The sequence below is a fragment of the Gobio gobio genome, assembly GCF_949357685.1.
Source record: "Gobio gobio genome assembly, chromosome: 11".
Classification (NCBI taxonomy): domain Eukaryota; kingdom Metazoa; phylum Chordata; class Actinopteri; order Cypriniformes; family Gobionidae; genus Gobio; species Gobio gobio.
Window position 1 is genome coordinate 27501355 of NC_137104.1, and position 6692 is coordinate 27508046.

Genomic DNA, 6692 nt, shown 5'->3' on the forward strand with positions numbered 1-6692 from the left:
CTTCAAATTTAATTTCGGACAACTCACTACAGTTAAAATTCTAAAGTACTTTACATGTGCTTTAGTATGTTAGTTAACACATAAAAAATGTGTGCATCTTTAAAGTACAACAAAAGATAAAGAAGAAATATGTAAAATGTACTTAAAAAAAAGTGTACTTAAGTATAGTCATAAAAGTGTACTTTCTTTACGTACAATTTAGTGGCCATTTATTTCATTTATATTAGATGATATACTTATAAGTAAATATACTTTTTAAAAGTTTGAGTTTCAAAAAGTTTCCACTATCAACTAATCCACTAACTAGTTATCCACTATAATGTTTCAAAACCAAAATAATTGTGAATAATGTTATTTTAAAGCACAACTGTCACGGATTTGTCAGGCTCTCACCTCAGCCAATCACAACGCACATCCTCACCAGAGTACTAACCAGTGAGGGGTGCGTTTCCCGTACAATGATGTAACTCGCTGCTTAACTACCATAGTGCGATGCATCGTTGAAGAAATCAATGTCAAATCAACAGTCACGACTGTTTCCCGAAACCGTAGTGTCGCAAATTTGTCATTCAACCACGTTGGTTAATAATGTCACGCAGGTGGCGGAGTAATAACTTATTTTAATTAATTTGTTTGAGATCAAATTCATCTTGCTCGATTTTTTGCTATGTATTACGGACATGGCATCTGAGGAGTAATTAAAATTGTTCTTAGTTATTTTGCTTTATTTCCAGATGCAATCATAGGCTTGTTTTCACGTACTAGAGCACGTATGTCCATGCGCACTCTTCAAAAATGGTGCTTTAAATCTCTTGGCAAACGAAAAGACATAAATTACATTTGTATGTATTCAAAAAAAAAAAAAAAATAGATTTTACTGAATGTCAGCTTGCTTATTGTGCTCAAGATTAGGATTTATTAAGTCCACATGTCATGCAAACAATAAACTCTGCTTCTAACCACAGGTTGAGAGCTGTCGTTCCAACCACACAACTTTGCGATGCTGTTTGCGAATGTTCGATGGAACGATGGTTTCGGAAAACACGACTTGTTGAACTACGTTGATAACAACGGAACTTGTGACCATTGTTGGCTAAGGATGCTTTTTGGGAAACGCACCCCAGAGCTGCACATCATCGGCACCATCATCAAGCCAGCTACAAAAGCACACACCTTGTCTCATTGTCCGATCTCATTCCTACAAAGTGGGAACTTCTTACCTGTTCTCCAGCATTTACTCCAGTGATTATCTCCAGCGATTATCTCCAGTGATTATCTCCAGTGTTAGTATGCCAGCGTCTTCCTCTTCCTAGTGTGTCCTGTGATCTCCTGTCATCAACCTGCAAAGGAACATTACCTCCATACTCAACAAACATGATGAGGTTTAATGGGTGGACGGGGAGAACAATCCAGGAGATTAGACGCTTCCTAGGAACCTTCTGCCTTGGCCACCAAAACTCTTAGAACCAGTTCCTGGGCTGGGCAGAGTATGCGCAGATCTCCCTTAGCCAGCCTGCCACAGGACCAGCCTCAGTTACCAGCCACCCTTCTTCCCTTGGTCAGGAGAACCATCTGACGTCCTATCTGTCGACCACTGGTTCTGTGAAAGCAAGAGGGTTTGGGACGTAGCTCACCATCAGCTTCAGTAGGCAGTGCGCTGCCATGGGATTACAGCAGACCTCCAGTGGCCAGAAGCTCCATCTTATCAGTCTGGTCAGAAGGTTTAGCAATCTACTCGGGACATCAGGATGCGCCTGCCCTGCAAAAAGCTCAGTCCCAGATGTACTAGTCCCTTCACCATCACCCGGCAGATCAATTCAGTCACGTACCAACTTCAGCTCCAAGTGAGTTCTTGGACTCCTGGCGCCGTGGTGGGCATTTAGAGTACCTGGTTGACTGGGACGGATGTGGACCATGAATAATGCTCATGGGTCCCCAGAGACGATATCCTTGATATTCAGATCGTCCTGCACCCCGTGGAAGAGGTCGGCCACCATTTCAGTCACAATGTCAGCGTCCTCGGTCCTCAGGAGCGGACCATGGTTTGTGTCCTGTCACGGATCTGGCAAGCTCTCACTTCAGCCAATCATCAAGCCAGCTACAAAAGCACATACCTCGTCCGGTCTTGATTCTACGAAGTGGACTTCTTACCTGTTCTCCAGCGATTATCTCCAGTGTTAGTACTCCAGCATCTTCCTCTCCCTAGTGTCTCCTGTGATCTCCTATCATCAACCTGCAAAGGACCATTACCACCATACTCACTAAACACGACGAGGTATTTGCGTCAATCTAGCCTTCTGTCCAGCTATCCATGGTATCCTGTCATGGCTTTTGGGTTCAGATTTTCCCCCTTCTGGTCTACGTATCCCTGCCTCTTTTAATTTTTTTTTTGTGTTCATTTTTGTTTTAAAACATCACAAAGTAAAACACTGCAACATGACAACAACAATACAATCACAAATGGACTTTAACTTTTAGTGCTCCCGCTTAGAGATCATCTGGGATTCGTGATCCTGTTTCATGCGCATCAATCCAGAGTTAAGAAAGTTAGCGCACACCATTAATCTATTTCAGAGTGACAGTATGAGATTACTACAATGTTTCTGATCAAAACTCACTCTATTGTTACCTAATGCAGATGTTATAATGAACTGACCCATATATGTATTATGAGAGAGAACACAGAATTTTCCCGTCACCATAAGGTGGGAATTATTAACTGACGGATCGGCAGAGACCTGTTTCTACAATCATCAAAAAATGATGGTTCTATTCTAAAGAAATATGAGGGAAACGTGTGAAGACATATTTCTCCAAATGTGTGCACTTCTGGACTAAAAGTTTGTAGCCTATGTTGTGCACCAAAGCACTGTGATAAAGAAAGGGAGCAAACGCGATTGATTATGTACAGGTTTGTGTCTCCTATTCCATTCAAAATATCAATAACTACCGATGGATTTTGCATTATTATCAGAAATTAAGAATTATTAGTGTCATAAATAGTGTTCAAATATTTAATACTTCAAAGATCAAAGTTAAATCTGAATATTTATTGTTAAAAAATGGGTCTGTATCAGATTTTTTCAAGAAAAAATATTAGACCTATGCATACTAAGCATTTTCACTTATGATTGGGTTTAGAAACAAACTTAATCTTTTCATTTTTAATTGTAGCTCTACACGAGCAAATGATAACTTAAAACATGTTAACCCTACTCAAAAATTTGTTAAAATCCAACAAATAATTCATATTGCCAGATCTTAAGTTACAAAAATTGAGCTTTAGACAAGAAATACACATAAAACTTATTGATAGCTTCTATAACATATTAGGCAAACTAAGCGTATTCACTTACAATACGCCTTTCATTTCTTTTTTTAAATCAGCTCATGAGAATCGGTATAATCGAGAATCGCAAATTTATATATTATTTAAAAGTCAACAGTTTATGAAAGACTAATTGACCTTAAGATAACGGTTTGATAACCACGCCCAACACCGCTTTAAGAAAGCACGAACTCATATAAGGCAGATATTACGACCAGCGAGGTCCACCAATCAGAGAGGTTCCCGAATTTCAATAGATGTTTTGATTGGTTAACATTAATGGAGAATATCTCGTGTTTTTTCCCGTGGGTGCTCAATCATTTCCGTGGGTACTTGAGCCTATGGCCCCTATTATGGACTTTTCTTGCAGTGTATATTAAAAAAGATGTTACCTCTTTATAACTGAAGTCCTTTCTGTGCAGTTAATTGCAAAAATTATTACTGTTAAAGCTGGAATATTAAACTATCGTTAAAAATACACCCTCCACAAAATTACACTTTAAGTAACTTCAGGGTTTGTAGTTTGTAGTCTACATAACTAGGCTACTTTATCAAAAGTGTAGAATGACTGAATAATTTAAAATGATTTGTTTGTAGATTAACAAGCTACAGTTTCAAAGCTTCCCCAGTACTGACTGATATGAACACATTTCATTTCACATGCATACATAGTTATTGGAAATTGTCCTTGAAATATGTCTGACTTCAGTGTTGCTTGCTGGTTCTCTTCCTTGTTTTTTTGTTTCCTTTTCCTCTTGCCCTTTATTCCGTCCCCCATCCTGACCTCATTCTGCCCATCGACCTTTCTGCTGCTTTAACTGCCCTCACTGTAACATTTGCCAATGTGTTTTGAAAAGTCTCTCTCTCATTCTGTGTATTTGTCACTTCACTGATGTACGTCTGCTGATTTATTCATGATATGACACTTAATATTATTCACCATGAGAGGAGTCTGCATTCCAGAGTATCCTCTGGGCTGTGTGTGTGTGTGTGTGTGTGTGTGTGTGTGTGTGTGTGTGTGTGTGTGTGTGTGTGTGTGTGTGTGTGTGTGTGTGTGTGTGTGTGTGTGTGTGTGTGTGTGTGTGTGTGTGTGTGTGTTGCTTGCATATACTGGCATCAGGCTGTTTGTGGGTTTGTATTGGAAAATGAGAAATTTAAAACAATCTAAAGTAAATGCACAGAGCAATATTATGACATTTAACATGAATAAATTTTTGATTGAGGCAACAATATTTCTGAAGAAAAGTCATATTATATACGCATAATATAATGTCATAAAATATTTGTAGCACTTTGCATCAATTAAGGATGTATGTTAACTCAATAGTTAACATGAACAAACAATGTTCAGTAATGAAGATGAATAAATGCTATAAAAGTAATGTTGATTTAACATTAAAATGATACATTACAAGACAACAACAATGAACATTAACCCTTAAACGCATGCCTCGGTTGTTTAGTGACCCGGGAGGTCATTCACTACCCTCCTCCTCATTCATTTTTTAAAGTTAGATATCAACCTTCTTAGTATTCCTCCAATTCATTATAAACAATATAACAAGACAAAAAAATATATAAAAGAATAAAAGAAGATGTTTTCCCATGATTTTTTTTGTAAAAAATGTTACAGGGTCACTAACGACCCGAGGTGTGTAACAGTATATAGCACTTAAAAAGGTTCCCCTATGATTACGAGCCAAGAACCATTTTTGGTGCAATATAGAACCTTTTTTTAGAGTGTATTTTTTTCTGCACAAAAATAATTGAATCTTTGGAAAAACCCAACACTGAGAGACTTGAGCAAGAAATCCACTGACACTCAGACTTAAAAAAATTATTTATCTAAATTGAAATTTTAGTTTAGTTTATAAATAAATGTTATGGATGATTTGAACTAAAAAAAAAAAAATAAAAATAAAAAATTCTACTTGAAATAAAATAAATGTTAATTGAAATACACTAAAATATTTTCAATATAGGCCTACTCCCTTTATTTTGGCTAGTTGGCAAGGCAACCTTTCTCATTTTTGTTTAGTTCAATTTGAAGTACTGAAACGGTCTGGTTTCACAGTCAGGGCTTAGACAGGCCGTAGTTTAATTAGGGCATTTAAGTAGCTTTTATAAGCGTGCCTTAGAAAAAAAAATTCTGATGTGCATCTTGAGACAAAACAATGGCACATATATTTTAAGACATTTTAGTGCAAGTTGCTTTCAGTTAAAACATGCATTTTAGTCTGGGACTAGCTTAAGCCTTTGGGGTAAACCAGGGGTAAAGTTAAAAAATAAAAACACATAGATTCATTTTCTTCTTGACACTTGCTATGATACAAAAACATATTAAGCATAAATGAATCAACACATATAAATGCACACATACGCATTAGCTAGTCTTTGTAGCAGTTGAGGAGGAGTTACAGAATGTGTACCAAGAACATGTGAACAAATATATATGAAGTGTGTCAATGAATCAGTCATGACTGTTAGCATGTTTAAAGGGAGCACTGACACTGTGATATGAATGCACACACATCAAAGTGTGGCTGTCTTTAAACACCTCGATTTCATTTCACCATGAGTGTGTTTGTATGTGGGTTTGTGTGTGATTGTAAGACAACCTGTGTGGGTGGATTGGTGCTTTTCTGAAGTGTTTTTATGTTTAATTGAGCAAGCACTAAATGCAGCATTGATGTGCATGTGACAGAAAGTGTGAGCTTACATGTGCATATGCATGTAGAGATACTGTTTGTGTGGGAGAAACAGTTAGTGCGAGTTAGCGTGACCCCTATGTATCCATTTTGAGGTCATGCTAAGACAACACACCGACCAATCAGAGCCTTCCTCCTTAAGTACCTCACTTAAACATGTCTTTCTTCATTTATGTTTCATGTTTTAGACTTACATTACAATTGTATCATTACTACAATTAGTCTTAGTACAATTAGTACTGCCTTTAGTATAATAAAAACATAACTGACATGTACAGACAACCTTGTCGCTGAGAACCTGTGCAAAAAAGTGCAAAGCCCTGCACATAACATGGAAGAAAAATAGATTATTTAATAGACATAAAAAGGTATTGTCGACACAAATTAAGAATTCACTCACACAACTTATTCATTCTTATCCATTTGTATTAATTCTTTCCCCTGTTTTATTTAAGATCATCTTTTCTTCCCTATTGTTATGCATACCCGAGTGAAGCAACTTCTCGGATAAAAATAAAAATGTAGGGCAGGACATGATTTTGTCCATCAGGAATTGATTGGATTGTTGTCATTTTCTGTTATTGCCCAGCCATTTCACCGGTGCACGTCATCAGAGAAGAGATTGTTGCTTAATGAAGTAATGTTTTTGATTAAAG